The sequence below is a fragment of the Zonotrichia leucophrys genome, chromosome 3 (assembly GCF_028769735.1).
Source record: "Zonotrichia leucophrys gambelii isolate GWCS_2022_RI chromosome 3, RI_Zleu_2.0, whole genome shotgun sequence".
NCBI classification, from domain to species: domain Eukaryota; kingdom Metazoa; phylum Chordata; class Aves; order Passeriformes; family Passerellidae; genus Zonotrichia; species Zonotrichia leucophrys.
In genome coordinates, this window is record NC_088172.1 from 62,750,788 (window position 1) to 62,773,046 (window position 22,259).

Here is a 22,259-nt window from a genome sequence, read left to right on the forward strand (position 1 = left end):
TTTAGGCATATACCTAACAGCTTCCACAAGAAAATTGCTTTATGCATATAACATTGACTGTGGAATAAAACGCCCCTAAATAACAACATCAAAACAACTATCTAGTAAGTTTTAAGGCACTAAAGGAAAAACATAAGGAAGAACTGAGGTTATTCTAAGAGAAAAGTAAGAAAAAGCAATAGGAAGGAACTTCTAGGTGAAAGTCTAAATGAAAGTCTATTTTTGTTTCAGTGATTAAAAAGGTCACCTAAAAATTCTGTCAGAATTAGACATGATTATGTCTTCCCCTGTTAATTAAAAAGAGACCTTGTATCCTAGTCTAATGAAAATGAAATTACAGATACTTTACGTAAGATGGAAACATGCAGAGGCAAAGACAAGGTGCTAGGAAAAATACCAAATATATCAACAGAGCAGAAATACTAAAACAGGAAAAAAGAAAAAACCTATTTCAGATAAACCTACTTACAGTTAAATTATCATAGCAACCAAGGCAACAAACTACAAATAATTTAATGAGAAACTCTAGCCATTAATTAGATACAACTGTTCTGTGACATTTTTCCTTTTCCAATAAATACAATAATATAATAATTTATACCTAAGCAGTAGAGGAAAACTGAAGAAAAGCCACATGGTTAAATATACTTAAGTAATCACCAGAAATATTGATAACTTCATCCAAACTGTAACATTTCTTTCAACAGAATGCAAAATTTTCTCACTGTCCACAAAGCATTGCAGTGATGTGTCCAAATGAGGACAATCTCTGAGTTTGCTGCTTTAGCCAACAAACAAAATTAGTAGGGTCTCAAAATCACAGAAAAAACCAGAATGAAATAAGGTATTTGACCTGAAAAACAGCATTGAATTCTACCCACACTTCCCTACAGAACTACTCTCACCAAAGGAAGGAAAAATAATATTTCCAATAAAAAAGAAATCACCTGCACAAGTTGGAATGAAAGGAAAACATTTTCAGATACTGACAAGAACCTAAAAAGATGACTAACACAGCAAAAAGCAAACAAATAAAAAAAAAAATCTGGTATTTTTTATTCTCTCTGTACAAAGAATGAATGATGCTTAGAAGGAGTTGTTAACTAAAAGACATTAAGATTGTTTCTCTTTATGTTAAGTAACTGTAGATTCCTCAGGTTTTGATGGATAAGCAAAAAAAATTGAACATGACAGAATAAAGCACAGTGGCTTCTGACTTGGGGTGTTCGCAGTAAAGAGAAAGGATGACAAGTCAGGTTATTTTAAATTCTTTATTTATTTCTCATTTCTGCTTAAATTGCTTAATCTAAACTCATGAGAATGGATGGAATAAGCTCATACTGTGAACAAATTCTTATAGTACTTCAGAGGATTCTCAGCTGGTGAAGGATCTAGAGAACAAGCCTTAAAAGAAGAGAATGAGGGAACTGGGATTCTTTAGACTGAAGAAAAGGAGGGTCAAGAGGAATCCAGAGAGCTAGTATATCCTTAAAATATAAAAAATAAAAAAACAACAAAATCAAAATAATGTACTGCATCCTCATTCACAGAGCAGAAAAGAAGCTTCTTATTGTAATATGTACTTCAGCTTTCAAGCTTACTCATTTGATTTATTCAATCAAATGAAAATTCTTTCCACTCCTCCAGAACAGATTACAAATTCCAAAAGTGGGCTCAGCCATTCAAAAAATGCCGTCCTGGTTAAACAACCAGGGACTGCTACCTCTTTCACTTCTGACATTTCTTAACACTTCAGCGGCAAACAAAGCTGTTACACTGATCACTTTTAGACACTTAATTCAAATTATCAGAATAAATTATAATGTATTTACTTAAGCATAAGGTTCCCTAAATTTTCAAAATTAGGCTTTACTTATGAGACTTTTTTGTAGCCTTTTAAATAATGTTACATATTTATTTATCTATACAAAGTAAAGAAGATATACTGCAGTTTACCATGTTCATCACTAACAAATCTAAGACTGAAACAAAAGACCACTCTGCTGGAATTGAGGAATGGTTTAATTTCATTTAAGAATGTGAGGCAATTCAGTAAACTTCTAAAGGCACAAATGAGATTATAATACACAGCCTCCCCAAAAAAAAAAACCAACGGGAAATGCTAGCCTTCAGCACTTAGGCTTTTGCAAATCTCAAAAAATATCTCAGTCTTCTTGTTTCAAAAGGAGAAAAATGCCATGCAATGCTACTAATCAAACAAGTCTGCTCACTTTGTCCAGACCACTGGACTCTCCTACATTCTGTTCTGTTGCTACATCAAAATACTTCTCAACTGAAACATAATTTCATCACTTTATAAATTGCTTCACCAGACGTATCCCTCTCCAAAAAAGACCACCATACAGTGAAAAATATCTTTTTCAACTGTATCACAGAGAGGATAGTTAAGCCTGACAGAACAAGAGAGAACACCTTCCTTGCAGATGCCATCACATTGCAGAAGCATCAACATCAAAACCAGCAATTTTCTCAGAGGTTTACTCCTGGTGCAGCGCATAAAAGAATTTTACGCTCTTTTTTCTGTGCCATGCATAAAATAATTAAATAATGGGGAAAACCATCCAGGAGGGAGCTAACAGCCACAGTAACCAGGGAGGGAAGAGGCCATCACTCAAGCTGTTCACTTCCTTCACCGGGTTGTCACTGTTTCCTTCACATAACTGTTGACAGGTCAGCTCACCAGGTGTTGAGGAAAGTCACTGCCAAGAATAGTGCTGAATGTCATTCTGTTCCTCCTGAACTTACATGCAGAGATGACTTCAGTTTGCTTATAACAAAATAAGACTATTGTCTATCCCATCTCTAGTCACTTCCTATCTCAGTCTGTTCTGCACAAGGCTTGATTTATGTTCCTGCACTTCACACTTCCACCCTGGGAAAGAACATAACTTGTCAAATACTTTTTGGTAATTAACATGATGTAATCTTTCTGAATGCATTAGTCACCCTGGAATTGGTGAAAAAGACATTTTTTAAAATCTGTAAAAGATCACAGTTGTGGAGCAGCATGCACCAGAAAGATTCAGGCTGCCCTCAGTCTGAGGTCACTCACCTCCCAGAGTGATTATTACAGGTCACCTAAGAAGACATATAAAGGTCCAAACCTATTCTGCAGGACACATGTGAAAAGAGAATAGCATGCCTCTTTGAGTCATTTTCTAACAAACATCTACAGCAAATCCAAACACCCCATCTCATATTTATAGATGTTATAAACAGGAAAGTTCTCTCAATTACCTTTTTCTATTAAAGAAAAGAAAAACATTTATGCAACTAATACAGATGTCCTTTTTCCAGCAAAACCGGGGAGAACACAAACGCTTTGTCTGACTCCATGAGCCAGTTCCCATTAAATAATAAACCACACACAATTCCTCCTTCCCAGCCATGTCACAACATGTGCCATTTGACAGGCTTGCAGGGCTGCAGCCTCCCCATGTCAGACAAGAAACACACCAAACCTTGGCAGTACAATCAGTGGGCATAGCTTATAAATATTTATATCATGGTAACATTCAGAATCCAGCTAAACTGGGACCATCAGTATCAGTAACAGAATTATTATATAGAGCACTTTCCTCCCAATACTACAAAATAAGCAGGATCAAATGAGAGTATAAAAGAGGACAAACAGAACTGGTCTGGGGAGGAAACACAGTGGCAAAAATCACAAAATATACTTCATGCCTGGACAAGCTGGGAGCAATAAGCAAAAATAATACCAGTTACCAGGTTACAGGTCTTTTTGGATACCATGTGGGAGAAACTTTCAAGAGGTAGTTCCAGTATGTGAAAAAACCTGAGAGATAGGATTTATGTATAACATGCTAAAGACATTGGTAAACATAACAATAACTGAAAATCTGAACTCCAATTAAGACAAAGTTAAATTTTCACAAGAGCGATATTGTGAAACAAAAGAAGTGAATTTTTACTTACACTTTACATTTGAAGATCTTTTGCATTTTTCAGCAGCTAAAGTATGTGACCAGCTTGCTTTTTACTTAACAGGGATGAATGCCCCTGTAATTGAACTGTACTTACACTTCTGTAAAGCCTCCTGGTCTCAGAAAAAAATACACATAATTTAATTTGAGAAACAGACCAAGAAGAAAATAAATCTATCTTCTGATGATACTTTTGAAAATTAAAATTTACTTTTTTCATCTTCTTCTTCTTTACTAAAACTGTGCGGAATGTCTAGACATCAGTGCAGCTACTTTTTATACTTTTACGACACAGAAACATTGTAAGTTACACTCCTTTATCTGGTTCACCTGCTTGTGTTCCCATTTCAGACAAGTTTGTTTCCTAAGACACATGGCATAAGGGGGGGGATGACATAATGTTCTGATATTTTTTCACTGTTACTTTGGTAGCTAGGCTTTTTATACTGCTTAGCAAAGCATGATTTCATTACCAGCTTGCTGTTATCTTTCAATCCTGTTCCACCTTGTCAGGTATTTGAGAATTATGCAGTAAATCAGTGACAATCAAATCAATAAAGCCACCACTATTTGCATGACCAAAGATAATTATTCCATATAATGTATCATAACTGGCACAATATATTCTATTTTGCAGTTTAAATATACATAGGGAAGCTGTTAGATTATTTTAAGATGCTATCTGAACCTGTAAGACACCACCTGCCAAAACATTCAAAACCTGAATTTAAATATGTGAACTCCTATTTTTACCAGCAAACTCAAAGAGACTGGGGGAAAAAAACCAAGAAAACCCAAAAAAAACACCCCAAACAAACTAACAGTAACTTTCTGGACAGGTTCTCCCTTAATACCTTCTCAGAAATGCCTAGCCTTGCTTTCTCTTGAAAGCTAAATAACAACTAGATGGAACTTAACTCAGAGCAACCACGGCAATTCCTGTATTTCTATCCTCAAGTATCAGGAGTTACTGGAAAGAAGTGTTGAAAGAGCTAATGGGCTTCATCTAGGTGTTAACAAGTCTAAATTAAAAGGACTGTGCCAGCCCCGAATCTGATTTGGGGCTAGGCAATGTAATTGTGGTGTTTTCTGGTTACAGTACCCTGTCTGTGGATCCTAAACCTTAATGAATAAGAAGACATTAAAAAAATTCAAACTTTCTCATTATAACTGTATTTGTCATATTATTTCATTTTATACTTTTATCCATCACCTGCTCAACATTATGTATCATGGACAACACAGAAACTTCCAGTATTCTGAAATAAATTTCCAATGCTCATTCCAATTTCTAAGTAAAAGAAAAAATTAAAAAATGTTATTCTGCCTCTGAATTCCACTGAGCACCCAAAACAAGGATCTTAGTACACTGTGGGTACTTACAGACTTAGCAGAACAGCTTAGTCATAGGAAAATGGCACAAATTTCTTTCCTAATGTCTTCCCTCTGTTTTTCCTTAAAGAGGTTTGATTGTTTCTCCTGGCCAGGAAAAAAGCATAGTACATAGTTTTTTTCCAAACTCCCTCACTAATTTTTCCATTTCTAAATGAACACCACTCAAGGAGTGCTCTATGCAGGTTGAAATAACTGGTTGTCAAACTACAATATTCACTGCTGCAACAGTAGAAAAGGCTAAATTAAGACTTTTGCAAAATGCCTTAGATGAATAAATCCATAGCTGGGATAGAGACAATAAATTCAGTGCAAAACTAACGGGTTTTATCCAAGTGAACAAATTAAACTATTAGAAATGGAGGGGGGATATGAATTGCAAGAACAATCAGTCAACATAAAGAAACCGTCCAAACATGTCAGTGGGGATCATTACATGATGTTCTCTTGTGGCACTTGTTCTGCTAAAACTTAGCTGTTTCTCTTCAGGGACACATTTCACCAAGGTAACACTAAAAACCCAACAGCACTGGCTGCTAACACTGCACATACGTGCATTTGGTTTGCATGTGTGAAAATCATATTAATATTTAAATCAGTGGAAAGCACAGGGCAATGTAACATCAGGATTAAAATCCTCATTTGAATGTCTGGAATATTGCATATGGACAGACTCAGCCACCAAGCAAAGGAGGGAGAGAGAACTGTGGATTCCAGTGTTACTTTGCCAAGAACAATTTATCTGGGGAGGAAGGGTCCCTTTCTCAGACAACTTCCCAGTACAAACCACTTCTAGAGCACAGACCACCTCAATATGTTACTCCATTCTCTGCATCCCTGTTATCCCGGACTGATACAAGTCTAAACAATGTCTGTAGAAAATAACAGATAGACCCTGCTGCTTGTTCTGAGATGACCCAACTGTACCTCATTGCCCCCAAAATCTATGTTCCATGGAAGATGTCTCTCTTCTCTGTCCCTTATCAGGAACAGTTGAGTTTGCTGGCCAACAAATTTCTAAGTCAGGAAACAATACTAGGTAAGTAAAAGGATAACCAAGATCTGGCCACTATTTTTGTTTATTATGGATGCTTAGGATCTAGTACAGAGAGAAAGAAATGTTTAAACTGAAGGAATCTTCTTAACATTCTCTTTAAGCATTTATCCAGCTGTATGCAAAGGTAATTTTGGACTGATACTAGACTGTGTGGGTTTTTTCATTTGATTATTTCAGATAAAGTTGCTCTTTTCTTTTGGCCTACAAAGAAAACAAAAGACTGCAATTGCAAAATAGCCCTGCTACCTTTTAACAAAACTTGTTCGAGGGCAATCAGTTCATGTGTTAATGTTTGAGCTCATTATGTATTTAAATAAGAGTATAAAAAATTTATTAAGATATCAGAAACCTTGACACTTCTGAGATTTTCAGCAGAAGAGAAGCCTAGTTTTCTTCCCAGTTCTAGCTCTTCAGACCTGTTTGAAACTTTCATGACCTCTCCTATGCCTTTGCTATTCTTTAATGTTTTTTCTTATCCTATTTATTTCCTTACAAGTTTTCATAGAGCTCACATAAGATGCAAATTTGGCTGCCCGCAACCCAGTGTTCCATATGGCATCTCACCCACGTACTTTTACACTTCCATAAAAATCTCTTTCACTTTGTGTTTTATTTTGCTTTTAATCTTTTACTTAGTGAATTGATTCAGAGTGTTTTCCTCAAATTTCCATATTTTATCCCTGTTGCTCTGTTACTGCCAAAATCATTTTTGCTAACTCCCATATATATGAATAGTCCATCATGACTATCAAAACCAGAACTCAGGTGAGTTATGCGACATTTGCTGAACTGACATTTCTCACTTTGCCTCCAGGAGCTGTGAGGGAAGGTCAGACAGTTTGTCCAACTCTTCACAAAACACTGGTTTAAAGGAGGCAGAGAGCTTCAATACAATTAACTAACATTTCATTCTTAGAGATGACTGGCTACACATACACAGATTGGGAAATATATTCCTCTGCAGGACAGATACTACTTTGCATTCGTAATATTTGCACTGGTGCCCAGGAGTTGTACAGATCCTATCACAAAGCAACTTGAAACACCATGTCTATTTAGAAACGTAAGTTCACTCATTTTAAATGTTAAAATTAACTGGTATAACTTGTTATTTATCCAGCCTCCCCCTTTGTCATTTTTCCCCAACTGCTTTGAGAGTTGCCTTTCTAGCACTGGACACCTTATCTCTTTGGGTTTCTCACAGAAAATTCAGAACATATTAGCAGGGTTTTTTTTTTTTTCCATATCAGTGTCTAGAATGTTGTTAGGGTTTCTGAATTTCCTTTTCTTTTAGGTCTGGTGTTTATCTATAAATGACCAGTACTCCAGCTGGAAGTGCAGCTGGCTAAGTGCAGTTAGAAAATGAAGGAGATCTTACCGTGACAGATAAGAAACCTAAACAGGAGAGGGGAAAAAAATCATCAGTAGTTGAGAGGAAAGACAATTAAAGTGGTAAATGGGGTAAAGAGTGCAGAAAGGAAGAAGCTGAGGGCTCTAAGTAAGAGAGTGACCTGGCTGGAGAACTGAAAGCAGCAACAGTACAGCTCCTCACAGGCCATCTCCCAGCAGGTGAGATTAATTTCTCTTCCTCTCCCCACACTCTCTGTTCAAATTGCAGCTAATCACTTGCAAAAGAGGTGTGGCTACTTAAAGATGGCTGTCCCTTAAGTGATGTTTATATGGAACAAGAAGAATTCTGCTCTACATAAGAGACTATAAATCTTGTACAGTCTACAAGTCTATAAGACTTGTGTGTAACAAAACCTCCTTCCAAAAACCTGACCCAGAGTTAAATCTGAACACATAGGAAAACTCCAAACAAACAAAAAAAGCAACCAAACAGTACAAAAACACCAGAAAGAGGTAGCTACAGTTTCTTCTCACAGGCTGCATTTGGGATCCAAGGCATTTGAATTGTAGTTTCATTTCAGAGAGAAATCTGAAAATTGAATGTTGTTTCCCTCAAACCCTACAACTGATAATTGCCTTTACTTGTCATTTCCAAGCTTATTTTAAGCTGTATTCTACAGGCTTGCACTGCTTAATTAGTGTTTTATTCCATTAAAGCAAACAGAGAACCAATTTAAATAAAATGAATGATGTATTTGGTTTGAAGAGGATTTTATGCTTCTGGAAATGGTGCTTCTTGCAAACAAGGTATCAAAGACTGAAGTTCTCAACATGTTGCAACAATGCCTAATTGCTCACTCAGATTTATTACCTGAAGAAATAAATTTTTCTGAAATAAGTCAAACAACCATCAAAACACTAATCTATAAGGTTTTAATTTGCATTAAATAACCACAAAGATACCCCGTCACAAGGATTTTTCCGTACAGACAGACCTTTGGTGTCAGGCTAAATTGCTCAGTACATGCAAACTACTTTGGATTATATTACATTCTGAAAAAATGACAAGATCAGACTGTTGAAAAAAATTAAAGCATAGATCAGTGATAACGTTGAAAAGGACAAAATGACTAAGAGAACTCAAGTATTTTGACAGTGCATGGAATTATTTATGTTTGCACTAAAAAAAAAAATTTGGTCTATTCACACACAAATTGACTTAGAATTTATATATGAGAGCAAAGATGCAATCTTCTAGATAGATATACTTAGCATAGAGAAATAAATATTATATTTCATGATGTGAAGAATATTAAATTAGTATTTTCAAAACAATTTTACATTCACTGTTGGCTAAAACCAACTGCCTAGGGCAATATAAATAATTAACATTCTAAAAGCTAATATATACAAACAAATATTTTTAGCCAACAGAAGCCAAACAGCTTCTGCACAGTTTAAGTTACTCACATGTAATTTTGCAGGCTTGAAACTTAAGTACCAAATAGTTGCAGTGACATTTCCTCACAACTCAGTAACTCCAATGAAATACAGCTTCCTCATTATTTTACTGAATAAAACCACTAAAGACCTATTTTCTAATTGCAAAGCAGATGCATGATTCTGTAATTACACCCATGGGTGTTTTCAGCTATTATTTTGGTTACTGGATAAGGCCCTTAATATTTTAATGGTGTAACATTAGCATTAAAAAATTATGAGAGATGAAGAGTAAGAAAAAATGGAACAAATTCAGCTGGACAGACCTACCATGATCATCTCATCCAACTGCCAGCTTCAGGGCTGACCAAAAGTTGATGCATATTATTATTGGCTTTGTCCAAATGCTTCTTCAACACTGACATGCCTGAAATGTTAACTTATTATAAGTACTTTAATGTTTAAATTTCATTCATTAGTTAGTTCCAAAAGCTTATAAATGCAAAATTATTTGAGCTATATTATTTGCATTATGTAATGGTTGTGAATTGCTCTAATTTTAACACAAAAAAAAATCTAATGAAATCATCTTTATGAGATGACAATAATTCAGCCTATTGGGAAATAAATCAACAGTAACAAAACACCCAAGAAAGATCAGACTTGCAAAGTTGGTTATTGAAATCTGTCAGTGAAATTCATCAGCTTCAACACCAAGCTGAGATTTATGTAACCGCTTACCTTTTAGTAAAATCAGGTGCCGTTACACAAAGCAGATTACAGTGCAACTATTTTAACCTTGAACTGAGAGCTATGTATCTCCAGTAGAAGAAGCCTTTTTGCAAGGTGCTGATTTTGTTGTACTGCCCAATTATTCTACAATGCAAGTAATTCAGCTCGAGCAGTTAATATCCAGGGTATTTTATGCCTCTTGATCTCTTATTTCTCTGGTACAATTCCTACAAATGGGCACGCAACTTTGCATAGGTTCTACAAACCTCCCTCCAAAAAAGTGTTTCAAGATTCTAATTATCTCAACATTTGAGATTGTTTTACCTCTTCCTGCTTTTAACGGCTTCAGAGAGAAAGGCAGTTTCATTCACTTGTTCCCATGCTGTTCTCACCTAGCATAAATAAGAAGGACTTTGTTATAGGTAATTGGAAGATCAAAAATAACAACTGTCTAATTGCCTTCTGCATGGCAAAAAAAGTGAAGGAAACAAAAATTTACTAGATGTTCACTAGGGGAATGCTCTTGTCTGGAAGGGAATTTTGTATACAGGTTTACATTAATAGATAGCTGCAACACAAATGCCCTCAGTTGGAAGATGGGACCAGATCCAGTCACTCTGCACTTCCATTTGAAAAGTGCAGAACAAGGTCTAATAGCAGAGGAAACTCTAGCCTTGTGATATAGCAGATTTTATTTGTAAAAATACTTTGGTGAGCATGCTCTGGGACTCTCTGGAGATTTAAGAGTATCCAAGCTTGCCAAACTGCATAGCTTTCACTAACCTATTATAGAGTCAGACCAGAACCCTCAATTCCCTTCAGGACTGCAGTATTCCTTTGTGCCATTAGTTACTGGTGTCAGTTAGGCAAAATTCCTCTTAGCTTGTATCAGTTTTATCAATGTGAAGATGGAACATTTCTGGCCTTTGAAAATAAAGACATAAGAGGTTAATGCACTAACTCAAACAGCTTCATTAGATAGATTTTAAACTTTACCAGGGAGTTTCTCCAAGCCACATGCTGCCCATCACATGTATGGCTTTGTGGTGGGATAATTTAACAAAAAAAACAGCAACAAAACCAAAAACCTAAGATGGATGTACAACATTGTTATCTCTAACATTTCAAACTTTTCCAAGAACCCTGTAATTCCGTCCCAACTCAGACTGTCCTTTGTTTACATTTGCAAGGAGTTCTGGGTGTATATGTTCTTATTCCTCACCTGACTGAGCCAGGGCTGTCAAAAACTAACTGGCTTCCAAACTGCTGCTTATACAAATGATGAACTAGAACACCTTTCTTTTACTGCTTTAAAAGGCTTCTGCCTCAGACTCATTCAGTGACACCCACTCTAGTACAGGAAGATTGTCCACATCTGAAGTGGAAAGACATGAACTATGTTTTATTATTTAGTAGAAATGTAAGTTTGAGCTTAGGGCAATACAAAATTTTCAACTGGTAACAGACCTGTTTGAGGACTTTTCTTCCTATATGCTGCTTCTATAGCACACCCTGTTAGAATCTCAATCCTTTACTCCTAACCTAAAGCTGTAAATAATTGCATATGTATTCATTTTCCTTTCAGTACCTGGGCTCTGGTAGTCAGTTTTCTAGGCAATGGGAAGAAAGAGTAGCCTCTTCTTAATTCCTGTAGATGCTTTCTACTTATGTTGGGACAAGCTATTAAGTACTAACTAAACACCAAGTTTAAAGAAATTTAAAATTGCACATCTATTAAAAGAAATAATTATTCTATAATTTAAATTGAGCTCCTCAGTAGTGCTCAGGAACATATAATAAAGACCATGTATGGGTAGGTGTAATTGGATGCAGTTGCCTTAGGAACAAATGTTCAGCACACAGAGCAGGAAGCCCTGCTTAAAAGGCAAACTCAAAGACTTAAGCCTGGTAGCTGAAACCTGGCTTGATTGAAGTTACTGAGAAAAGTACCATGTCTGGTACTTTTGGTACTTGGCTGGAGTCAGAGATTCATCCCAAAAGCTTTTTTAATTCTCTCATTATTATCAGTGCAGAACTAAACAATACATCAAAAAGTGCTATACTGGAGATGCATTTCCCTGTCTCCCTTGTTCAGTAAGCTTATCACGAAGCAAAAACTACCTAGAGGGTCATAAGAGAGTTTAGGCTTATACTCTTAAGACTCTAGCTTCAATACCATTTCCAGTGTATTTTCATTATACAGACATGAGATATTGTGCCTTTAGAGAAATGTTGTAGGGTGCAAAAGAATTTGACATGCAGAGATAAAACATTGCCTGGTATATGAGTATCATTTTAAAGCAATATTAATCACAAAGATTCCTATAGAGATGCTATGCAAAAATCTTTTCATTTTGTAGACGTAAATACAGAATGCCTAATATTGTTTCCCAGAATGATTTCTAGTGAGATGCAGTTATTACTACGCACATAGCAGCCACAGAAGGCACGAAGTATTATTCCCAGTACAAGATGTGTTTCTTGTCCATGAATTTCTCTACAAAGAAATTACTCATCTGTGCTTCTATGCCTTACTCTCATTTCTGTTTCCATTTGGAGAAATATTATAAGACACAAAACTACTTCTCACCCTAGGTGAAGTCAGAACACATATACAGCCCTCTACCTCTTGAAATCAGTATTTGCAAAAGACAAGGATTTTCCTACAGATATTAAACTACACATTACTAAGCTGTAAAGTTTGAAAGCAGGTTGTCTTTGAAACAAGAAAATCAAATACAGAAGTTGTTTATTAAATAAGTTGTTTATCAAATAATACTTCCCAAAGACTGTGAAGTAATTTTATGAACGGAACCAGAGATCCAATTCCATGCTGCACCCTCCAAGAGGATCTTCATAAGTCTTACAAGCCAACAATCATGATAAGGCAGTCATTTAAGGCGTATTTGTGCTTTCTTCATATATTATCTCAAGATAACCTGGCAAGCTGGAGAAACCAGGCAGGAGCCATATATCCTCCTGAAATCCCTGAAGCCATGCACACAGTACTCTGTTCCTTCATGTTAACCTAGTTTTCATTCCAGCTTGTGTAATTTCCCAGTCTGATAAAGAGGACTTTACTTCCCATGTATTGGAAGAAAGTTCACGAGTTCACGTGGCTGTATGTAGGAGTCTCACATTATAACTACAATAATAACTGAATGTGGGCTTATGCTCATTTCCAAGTCAAGACCCATCTGTCATTCTCATGTCTATCGAAAAAACTTAAATAATTTTTGAACTCCTGAATGCACCAGAATTCACCTCATCTGGGCACAATCTCTGGCTTGCATGAAACCCAAGATCCCAAATTCAGGCCCATGGAATACACTTGCAATGTATGTAAGAAATAGCTGAAATATAAATCCTGAAAAACAGAGGCCTCTAGTCACCACATATGATGTAGAAGTGTCAGGAAGCCAAATCTGTGAAAAAAATAGCCTTTCTGCTCTTTTCTCACTTCACTTGCTCAACTTGAAAGTAATCAAATCTCCTGATTTAATTAAAGACATTTTCCATGCCTCCACTGACTTTAAGGGGTTTGTTTCTTGACTGCCTTTTTCTACCTTTACATTATTTTGTAATTGCTTCTCTTTAACTAGCCTCTGTTAATCAAATCTAAACACATATCTTTTCATTATAAATGTCTTGTTTCTGAAGCGAAGAAAGACCCACAACTGAGAAGTAATCGGGCCAGTAGGACACTAAATACTATGCAGCAAAAAATTATTTCAGCAGAAATACAAGGAAGAATGGTTTCTGTCAGTAATTTCTGTTCCATGGAAAGTGCTAACCAAAACTATAAGCAGTAGCTAGTATCTAAGCTTAAAAAGTAAACATGATTACCATCTTCACTTGTTCAAAACAAATGGCTGCATGTTAATTAAATCAGTCTTAAAGTTTCCAAAAAACATTGCATAAAGTGAGCAGGAGAGACAACAGAATCATAAAACCATGAAGTTCTGTTTCCTGTTTCACATTGCAAACACTGCATCTTTGGTATTAATCCTGGCACTACATATTTCAACTAGGGCAAAATTTTGCAAGCAGAAAATCTCTACTGAACACCAAAGGAACCAGACTGTCTGGAAAGCAGTTACTGTTTGAAAATGAAAAGACAACTCCAGGTTTTCAGGACAGGACCATGAATATACCATCAGCATCCTCACGTAAGCTCATCAACTCTGAAGGAGCAGGTCCTTGCTCCAGTTCCCACCTGAGCACAAACCTGTGCTCTGTTCACACAACTGCTCGGATCTGGCAAAGCCAAAGCAAGATGTCCTGGAGAAGGCAGAGCCCCCAGGCTGCCACAGGGCTACCAACAGCACAACAGTGAGCTTAAGGGTGGAATGACTGGGCCTGCTCAACTCGGAGAGTGGACAAGCAGGTCAATTTCCACGCTACTTTGGTACCTTAGCTGGCATGAAGAGATAGCGAGGAAAAGCACCAAATTTGTGGGATTTCTGATGAAAGAGTCAAGGAAAAAAAAAAAAAACCTTTGGGTTGTCACTATTTGATCAGCTTTGGCACAATATTTATATTGTAATGGGATCAGCAGGACTCTGCACCAGCATTCAAAAATGAAAATCTGTTTGCTTCCTTTAGACCTATGAAGCATAAATAATTTTCATTAATTATCTGACAGAGGCCAGTTACAGCAAAGCAAAAAGAAACTTTAATTGAAAGATTTAGACCTTATAATTTCACTAGAAGCCAGTTACATTCCCTTATCCTGGAGGTGCTCAAATATTCAAATTTCCCTGCCTCAGATGATTGGCCTTCTGAGTTAACAGAGCCTATCAGCTGTGTGATGCCACTGTTGTTTACCTAAACGTGATGATACGTAAATTCCAACACTGCCGGAAGAGCTTTTCTCAGAAAAACAACCCAACTCCTATATTGGCCAGATAAACTCATGGAAACAAAATGATAGGAAACATTTGGTAAAAAAATTAACCTTATTAGATCCTCAAGTTCCAGAGAAAAATAGAAGCGTCTGAAACCATTCAGATGCAGTTTTTTATAAGGGGAGATGACTGAGTGGAGAACAAGCTTCTCACATTCTGAAGAAAATGAAATCTGGGATATGTCTGCTGCATCCCTTCTGTCTAAGGACTTCTTAAAGTAGTGGTTCATAAAGAAAATATTTCTCCATGGTCTTCCACACAATCACAGCATCTTTTTTTCTTCCAAGGATACACTGAGGGATGAAAGAATATGTGCCTAGTGAAGAGAAACAGGGAATCATAAATACTCAGGGAAGTTGTTTCTACAATAAGATGTACCACATGAAGGCAATCCATTGCCTAGGTAGGAACCATGATCTGCAGATAAATTTCTATGAACGTAAGTGCCCATTTTATCTCTGTTCTCAGAGTAGACATCATTCACAAGCAATAGTGGAAAGTCTATGGCTTCAGCTTCCAAAACAGCAAGAAGGACAGAACTACACCTTTGTGTTCCAAAGGATGGTGCCTGCCAAAGGGCCAAAGTGACTTTTACATAACTTTTCTGTAGAATTGTAGAACAATGCGGGTTTGAAAGGACCTTAAGGATCATCTGATTCAACTACACCTCACTGCCATCTCTCTCTTTCTCTTGAGGCTTATTTTATCTGAAGTAAGTGGCAGAAATTATCAGCAATTTACACAGGGAATATGAAACACAAACACCTCATTATACAGAAGAGAGATTATGGCATAAAAATTCACCTTGAAGAAAGCTCTGACATGAGCTAGAATCTAGTAAAATTAGCTATTAAGCTAATGAGCATTGCTGGTCGTTGTCCTTTTGTGGCTTTGTGTTTCAGTAACACAACAGTATCTGATATCACAGTAGGATAGCAACAACACAGGCTTTGTAGTCTGATTTCAATACTATTATCTTGTGCAATTATTTGTCTCTATTAAAAAAATAATTATTTAAAGTTGCAAAGATCCATCACACAGATCCATCACTCCAGAACTATTACAGAAATTTAACCAGAGGAAGGGTCTGCAATAAAAATAGTTCCAAAAATAAGCACTCATTCATAATTCTTGATGTTTCCAAATTAGTTTTTCAAAATTAACTTGCTTCCTCATTATTCCATATCAATTCAGAGTAGTATGTGTTTTTAGCAACAATCCATTATTATTGATTAGTGAACATGTTCACATTTCTTTTAAAAAAATAAAAGAAATAAATGCAGTTTTCCAGTGGAAGGATTCTCAAATGCCAGGTAACACTCTTCAAAACTGTTAACATGGGCCCTGACATTGCAAAGATGTACAGCTAGGTTTTCATGGTGGAGACTTCAGTGATATTTTCTAACACAGCAGCATTCAATGATAACATTCATTAAGGGTTTAAAATGAATGCTGGAAATCAACAGACTCTTAATTGCTGTCCCATGAACTGTTTTGCATTAATGGCTGAAGATGACATATAATTAAAGCTGCACTGAAAAAAAGCTGAAAACAATGAATTAATTTGTTTAAACAGCAAACAAAAAAAACGATGGCCCATTTTGCAGGCGGTAATTTTTTTAGTTTTTTCACTATGAAAACGAGATACAAAACACAAAATGTTTATTCATTTGCCTAGTTAAAAGTGGTGGTTACTTAACACTACACAATTAAAACTGTTAAGTAAACAAGTTACTAAATATTCACTAAACATTTATAATTTACTAAATATTTATTAAACAATCAAAATGTTTAGCAAATCAGTTTAAATGAGAATTTGCTTGGCTTACCAGCAAGAAATTTAAGACTTAAATTTTGTGATTAATTAAGCTCTATATTGTAACAGGAACCAGTTTTCTATTAATTACTAGCCAAAAAAGTTTTACCAATTTTCAAAAGCCTAAGAATCCCCCATGTTTCTTCTTTATGGGAATTGTCCTGAAGAAGAAGATTTTGAAAGGCTTTTTAAAAAAATATTCACCTGGTATCTTTGCAGCTGCTCAGTATTCAGCACCTGTACTGCTCTGGCCTGCCTCAGGTAGCCAGATTGTGCTCATTCTCAGTTGCAAGAACACCCAGAGAGCTAAAACCCAGGAGATCCAGCAGGTCCTCTTTTAAAAGAGAATTACATCCTGTAGTATTTGGGATACAAACAGACTTGTGATTAGGTCTCTGAAATACTGAAAGAGACTATTTCTGGGGACAGCTCTTCTCAGTCACAGTGACTACAACATAATGAGGGAATTGCCTAAGAAGTTTTAGTGTGAGCTGTCATGTGGACACAAGTCAAAATACCCCTGGTTCACGTATCACCATGGAGGTTTAGCTTGCAGCAGAGAACTGCCACTGACATTAGAAACAACAATGCTACAGTGCCTTTAAATGTGCAATGCAATTCAGCACCATTGCTTTCTTTCACCTGTAGGTGCTCCCATGTTTTCTTTGGTTTTCTTGGTAACAAAAAAAATTACTGATGTTAGTACTGACAATGAAGAGTTGAAGTGCATTGAATTGATTAAAAAGTAAATTAGGGCTCAGACACCATAAGCCTATATTAAAAACATATATATAAAGCACATATTTTATTCATCTTCTAATCTTCAGTGCTGACCTACAGACTGGGTGCTGTAGAAGGACTGTTGACCTATAGATTGAACCTGTGAAGAGAAACTTGGATAGCTGCAACAAGCAAGAGGTTACCAGCACCTAGAGGTTACTCCATGTTTTCACCTGAAAAGGAAGATTCTCTCATCATCATTTGACCTCAGAAACAGCAACATGAATGATACCACCAAGTCTTGCATTAGTTATAAGCTTATTACATTCAGTATTTATGCACTGGAAAGCAAGCAAGCAGTTTAAATTAATTGCTTACAGTTGGCCTGAAAATGGCTTTCCCCAGAGAAAATTATAATCTTCATCTTATGTCTTTGAACTTCTGGAGTATATCACCTCAAAAAGTAAGTTAAATTCTCCCTCAGATGCAAATACATGAAAATGGTATTTGCACAAATTCCTCTTGATTCATATCCTCACTGGATTTGCTTTTAGCAACTGTGAAATTTCAGCATTCAATGGAGCATGAAAAGAAAATCACAAGGAGGAACGCTGGGGATCAGCTGGAAACACTGGTCTTTAGCTGCATTACTGATACTCTAATATTTACAAGTGCTCATACATTTAATTAGCTAAAACCAACACCAAACTCTTACCTTGAAAGGCTGTCAAAATCTATAACTGGGAACAGTCTGCCCAGAGGAGTTAGCAGTACCCCATCTCTGGAAGTTTCCAAGGCAAACCTGGATTAGGATTTGAGCCAGCTGGTCCAGTGAATGTATCCCTGCCTATGGCAGGGGGGGTTGAAACTAGATGATTTTTAAGGTCCCTTCTTACCCAAATCATTCTATGGTATAATTCAGTCATTGGCATACTCAGACAATTATGCTTTCTGAGCAATCTTCAGGCTATTCAGCCAATGTGTTCTAGTATGTTACTGATATTGGTGACAGCACTTAAATTCCACATTCAGGTCAAGACCTAATGTGCTACACTGGATGAGTACTATATTGAAATGCTGTGCATTAAAATTATATGGTTTATTTTGCTGCTGCTGAAATAACTATGACCAAACATGAAAAATATAAAAATTAATATTTAAAGTAGCAGGGAAAAACAAAGCCAGAGAACTTCATTTAGTCGACACAATCTTTCCTTTCACCTGAACATCATGTCTCTTAAAAGTTATCTCTGGGACAACCTGGAATTATTCACAAGGCAGAAGTCTCAGAGATATGTACTTTCACAAGCCATGATCCACAGACAATGGTCAATTCCTAATAAACAGAACTAAGAGGAGTTAAAACTACATACCATTCTCTTCTTTCTGCAGGTATGGAAATGTCTGTAAGCACACAAAAAATGTAAGTGAATAAATAAAGAAGGCCAAGGCCCACGCAATCCTGATTTGTCCATAATAAGTCTGTATTTATGAACACATGCTAAGGATACATGAAAGTCCCTGCTTTAAAAGCAAGACCCTAATCTTAAACAAGGAGTGGAAGCAGGTGATCTGTAGGAAGAAGACTGCAAAATAGGGATAGCTGGCTCAAGCCCACGTGAATGTATTTAAAATACTAATCACATAATGACACACTGTGATATTGAATCACCAGAAAATAGACCTAGTTAGAGAAAAATGAATATTTGGCAAAGGTGATAATTGTGAACATTTCCTGTGGAAACAAGCACCCTGCCAATTGCTACAATCATCAAAATAGGTAAGTCTTCCATACTGACCAGAAGGGCAGTCCAAGAGTTTTGTGACACCTGTATTTCTCAAGTACAGAAAAGCTCCTAGGGAACTATCGAAAAATATTTAGAAAACTAATTCCAACAGACAATGCTGTGAAATGGAAACTTAAAACATGGCTGTTCACCTCCAAACTTGCCTCTGCTCTTCAACTGAAGTCCCAGGCTTCCAGAGGCAGTAACCATGAGAATTCACATAACCTTCATGGATGAGAATGGCAGTGCTAATACAGCTCTAACAAGAAGACTGCCAGTGAGATCCGCAAATCTCATGGCATTGTTTTGGGGGCATTTTTATTAAAGCCTATGATCCCTGTGTTCTAACTAAAAGAAAAAAAATGAAAGTCAACTTACCTCTTACTGATAATGATAATTTCACAAATATTGAGCTCTGTTACATCTGAAGCTGCATAAGGGTATGATTCTGCAATCTGATTGCATCTTATCTGTTTCTTCCCCTCTGCCTTTATATTTGAAAAATCAAATCACATTCTGCAAAATATTCCCCATGGGACACATATGAATATTTGATTTAGACTGGAGAGCAGTTAACCACATAATTAGTTACCCTGGAAATCAAAGAACTCAGAAAAATAAGAACTACCAGATTAGAACATTCCTCTTTCTAAAGGTTGGCAGATGCTATGGAGGGAAGCACAAGAAACCCTCAAGAAAAGTCTCCTCACAGCCTAAGGAGGGGCTAATTCAAATTCTGGATAACGAAGTTTAATATTATCTCCAGCACGTTTCCCATTTTATCACAATTCTAGATCTTATCACTGCTATTATAATTCCTTGAAATCTTCATCTCAAGAATAAAATGTTTTCTTCAATATGATTTCTTTTCTATCAGTCTTTAATTGATGGCATTTCAGCTTCTTTTCCTGTCTATCTTTTTTCTCTTATGACCAGAAGAAAACCTCTCTACCTGCCTAAGCAACACATGCCAGTACTTTCCAACACTTTTGTTTCAACCTCTTTAAGGTAAACAGCAAAAACTCTTGATGCTCTTTACAGATTGCCTGCACTCTTTCTCCTTGCTCATCTCAGAGTCTCCAGTAATATTTTTTTGAGAGCAGATAACTATAATTACCCTAAATTTGCTGAAGGCATCCTAACACACAGGAACTACATTACATTGTTCCAGCTCCTAAAATCTGGTTTGCAAGTGCAGTCCAACAGCAGAGGTCTTCCCTGAGCTGTTTACAGTCCCAAAATCACCAGCCAATGTAATGTGCAAGTTGGCAGGTAATTTTAGCGTTTTCAGAAAATGTGAGGCTTCTGTTTGTGATAACTGAATGACATTTATTGACATTTCAGCAAGTCACCTGGCTGGGACAGGTCTCCCTAGAGTAATGCTACAAGTTCTTTCTCATTGTGTCCAATCCAGTTTGTGTCTTACGCACATTTTCACTTCTTCCTCCTCTTTTTCCAATGAATTTATAAGAATATTAAATACTGGAGTTGCTACATAACCTTGAGGTATCCCGGTATGTTTCAAATTGTTCTCCAAGCAAGTTTTGGGGTCATGGTAACACTACCTCAGTTTATCAGTGGTAGTTTCCCTAATGGAGTTTTGCTAAAACAAAAACAACGAAATAAGCAAAAGCTTTCTGAATCTCTCAGTTTCATACATCCATCCATACAGCTATATATATATAAACGGTCTAAATGAAGCACAAAAGAAATGCACTGCAGTGCAAAAGAGGTAGATCTGACCCTATAGGCAATTTAGTTACAATAAAAAGAATGTCACCAAGAGAGACAGAATAAATAAATCTAGATCACACCATAATATGGACTTATTTTCTGCAAAGCAGGTCCATTATTAATGCAGTCCATAATTATAATCATAGTGCATCCAACTGTCTACAAGGATGCAAAATAAAATGACAAAGAGTACCCAGGTTGCAATTTAAGCTTAAAGAAAATCATTTGTTCACAGTACTTCAGCCAAATAAATTTTCTAACTGCAAAGTCTCAAGGAAAGTCCATATCCCAAAACTAGACATCAGCCCAACTTGAAGGAGCATTCAAAGATGTTTCAAAGCAGCTGTGACAAAGTTGTCTTCCCACTTTAGATGATATACCCAATTCAGTCAGCTATTCAGCTGATGCAGATCAACATGGCTCTCCTCAAACCATGCTGTGGAGATGTGTCTTTCCTTCTACGCGTCCTTCCACGTTCCTACTAACTCAGATTTTAAATTGGCAACACATTCACATAACCTATTATTTTTGGACACACATTTATGAAACTCAGACACATAGTATATTTATTGCCCACCATTATAACTCAAGTATGTAATTTTGTTATTCAGATCGAATTAGGAGAGAAAATGTAACTAGAATAGCAGTTTTAGGCTTGCTATTAACTTTTTCAGACAGAGTTATAAATTTCAACAAATAGGTTATAATTGAGGAGCCAGCATGACCTTTATTATTTCAGAAGGTTCAGCCACAGCAGCTCAGTGTGACTTCAGCTAGACTATTAGTCACTCTGTCAGATAGAACCATTAACATCCAACTCAGTCTGGCATCCACATATGATCTGATCCTTAAAACTGGCCTGAATAAGCTTTACTCTCAAGAACAGCCCCAATCCAGGCACTGGAATTGCTCTTATACAAACATCACATTCCTAGTGAGTAAAGTAGCAAATATCTGATATTTCTGTCATAACTGCAATCAAAGGAAAAAATAAAAAAAGGCTCTCGCAGAAGAGTATTAGAATATTTATTAGTAAAGTCCTATTTTCAGGCAAAGACCAGCTCTCCCTCAGAGAAAAACTGAACTAGTACTGTGTGCCATGCATTCTTGTATCATTCTATTCCATTATTAAGCACACTGCCAAACAGATAATCTAGTAGTAAATATTTCAGAACATTTGCACTTAAAACGTAGGGAAGCATAGTATGAAAACAACCACTTTATCAGAGCCAGTGTTTCCAGCAAAGCAATGATTTTGGTTACAGAAGAATCCTTTTATCAACAAAAACCCCTGTGATATTTCAAACGACCTCAAGAAAACTAAAATAATGTTATGACTTCAATTAATTGGTAAAC

At 36.4% G+C, this 22,259-nt stretch overlaps 1 protein-coding gene across 1 annotated transcript in view; it reads right to left on the minus strand.

Moving 5' to 3' along the window:
• SLC35F3 (solute carrier family 35 member F3) overlaps positions 1-22,259 on the minus strand; it is a 162,578-nt gene that overhangs the window by 138,772 nt on the left and 1,547 nt on the right. The gene's annotated exons all lie outside the window — the stretch shown is intronic.